Source organism: Tupaia chinensis, unplaced genomic scaffold (assembly GCF_000334495.1).
Source record: "Tupaia chinensis unplaced genomic scaffold, TupChi_1.0 Scaffold000449_1, whole genome shotgun sequence".
Lineage (NCBI taxonomy): Eukaryota > Metazoa > Chordata > Mammalia > Scandentia > Tupaiidae > Tupaia > Tupaia belangeri.
In genome coordinates, this window is record NW_006159955.1 from 4,737 (window position 1) to 7,744 (window position 3,008).

Consider the following 3,008-nt stretch of genomic DNA (forward strand, 5'->3'; position numbering starts at 1 on the left):
ACCTTTTGGGCATGTACACAGAGGCACCGGGGATGATGTTGAAGACTACAAACTCAGTCCTTAGGGATCAGTCTCCCTTTACAAACAGACCATGACATGGGCCTGTTTTAGGAGGTGTCATTACCATGGCTCCTCTGCTGGGAGCTCAGACCTTCTGCTCCCAGTTGACTTGTCTTCATAAGCAGTCATCTGACAATGAGAACATAAAAGCCATTGTCCTTGACAGTGCTGGGACTTTCTCTGAGAAAATGACCCTTTCTATCCTGTCTTCATCAATGACCAAGAATCTTGTGTTCCATGAAGCAGCAAGGACATGATGGGTTGACCTATGATGGAAAGTGAGATGGAATGTTTGAGCAAATAGTGGGAGAGCATGTGGAACCTGGTGAGCATAAAGCCCTGAGAAGTCTGTCTAAGAGCATGCCAGGCAATTTGAAATTAGTGAGATGAGGGGCACTGTAAACACAGAGATGCATCATTCTCCGGAGTATAGAGTACACCATGACAGCAATCGCTTTTATCCACCCACTCGGGACCTTCCTTTCCTTTGTCTCAGTTGTGTCTGTCGGGGCAAATGTGTCTGCACTCATCTTCTTGCTAGGCTTGAACAACAAGTACTAATCCCCTGATGTTGTCCTCCACAGACAATATCCATTCCATTGAAGGCCCTGGCAAGACTGAGGTCAGCTCTGAAATTGAACTTCAAGGGCCAATGAATGAGATCGAAGAGTTGAAGGTGAAACTGAAGCAGCTTCGAGAAAATTTCCCAAAGATTCAAAATAAGATCACTCAGCTCAAGGACATGACCATAGGGTGCAAGAAGGAGCTTACCAGGTAAAAGAGTGTCCTCTGTTACACACAATGGCATCACATGAGAACAAGGGATCTTAGCAAGACAGCCAATGCCCTGGCTTGGGAACCTGTATTTAGCCTGCTGTTCCTCATTCATGGATGGCCATGAGCAGGAGGAAGGGATCCTGTGGATATGGCTATTTCAGTCCAGAGGGGAGAGAGTGAAAGCATTCTATTAATTTCTGAAATTTAGATATGCAGAGTAAATCCCATGGATTTTCTCCATCCTGCGATGCCACCGGTTCCCTGATTACACAAACCAGAAAGAAAGGCATTATTTTTGCCAAATTGTTCTGGGCTTGTTGACAGAGATTACATGTCTAAAAATGTTACTATCCTGACAATCCCTTCCGTATCACAAAACTAAAGTAGAGACGGCACATGATCTCTGTGAGCTAGTAATGTCTCAGCAGCCTTTACCCACTGGGTCCCTATAAAGTTGAACAGAATTGCACTGGGTTTGGACCTGTTGCTTCATAATGGCTTCTGTGTGGGTTTTCTGTTGTGACTGTTCCATACAAGGAAATTGGATTCTCCTTCCTCATGTGCATGCCCTATGGCAGTGAGCACTTGCTGATTTCCATGCCCCTCTCTCTCCCCCCAACACAACCCCATGGCAGCTACCGGCTCTACCCTCTCTCCAAGTCACTTGTGAATGGTCTGGTTGTTCCCTGAAAAGCCAACTCTTCTGCCTTCTTTGAACACTCCTGTACACAAACAATTAGGAATCACCACAAAAGTGTCACCTCCTATTCTTCTATGTTTAAAATCTGGTTCTCCTCATGCTTCTATATTCAGGACTGAGCCACCACCTGAAAAGGAGGAAGGGAGTCCCTTCACAATGAACACCACTGATGAAGGGAATTGGACAATTTCTTATGATGCTGAATTTTCTGACGCTGACCTGTCTCTCGACACACAAGTTTGCCTCTCTGCTGTGAGTCAGGCAAACTCTACTGTGGAAGTGGCAAGTGAGTATTCTCATAAGAATAAAGCTCCCACTGCTCTGGCAGGGAGCCTCCATATTATTTGTGTGCAGCCTTCTGTCTGGGAAGAGAGCTATCTCTACCCATGTAGGCCCTGTATAGCCACCTCTGTTGGAGTCCAATTCTATGAGTTGTAAGCACAGATAATCATGTGAGGTGACTTCACACTGTTTCTAGCATCTGGCCACACTGCCTGCAAGCTGGCACTTACTGGCCAATGTACAGTGTTAGAATCAATGCAGTGTGAACAAACCAGGGGTATCCTCACCATCTCTGCCATGCCTTATCACATAGACAGTATCTGACACAACTTCTATTGTGCAATTTGTTCTTACCTTCCAATGTCTTGCTAATGTTTACACAAAGAATATTCTTTGAGGATCTGTGGCATTTTACTTTTGGTCTAGGGAACCTGCTTGACAGAAACAGAGAGAGACAGAGACAGAGAGACAGAGAGACAATGTGAGAAAGCACTCCCCAGTAGAATGGTCATGTCAACATTTCTCCTCTGTTTTTATCTGTCAGGGTTTGCATAGGAACCCATATCTGCAAACTGTCATGCTGACACCTCAGGACATGTAACTCAAGTTGTAGACTATGTTCTCAGGGATTCAATTACATTTGTGTTCAGGCATGTTGGTGGTCAGGTCATCATTTGGACCTATTTGGGGTTCTTATTACCATAGTTCCTTCACTCTGAGTTCCATTCCCCCTCCTCCCAGCTGACTAGTCCTCATAAGCAATCATCCGGGGGTGAAAACATGAAAACCACTGTCTTGCCTAGGCTGGGACTTACTCTGATGAGATGACCTGGCTCTTCCTATCCCAGTCTTCATAAAAATGACCCAAAATCTTGTGCTTCATGAAGCACCAAGGATAAGCTTGGGTGAACTTTGGAAGACTTCGAGATTGTATGATTGAACGAATGTTTGGTGAGCATGGGAACCTTGGTGAGCGTGAGACCCAGAGTGGCTTCTGTAAGAGTAGGCCAGGGCTCTTGAAATCAGTGAGATGCAGGGTATTGAAAACACACAAATGCACCATTCTCCAGATTTGGGGGTCCAGCCTGCCCATGCTAGCTTTTGTCTACCAAGGCATAACATTCCTTTCCTTTGCCAGAGTTTCCTGTCAGGACAAATGTGCCTGCATTCATCTTTCTGCTGGCCTTGA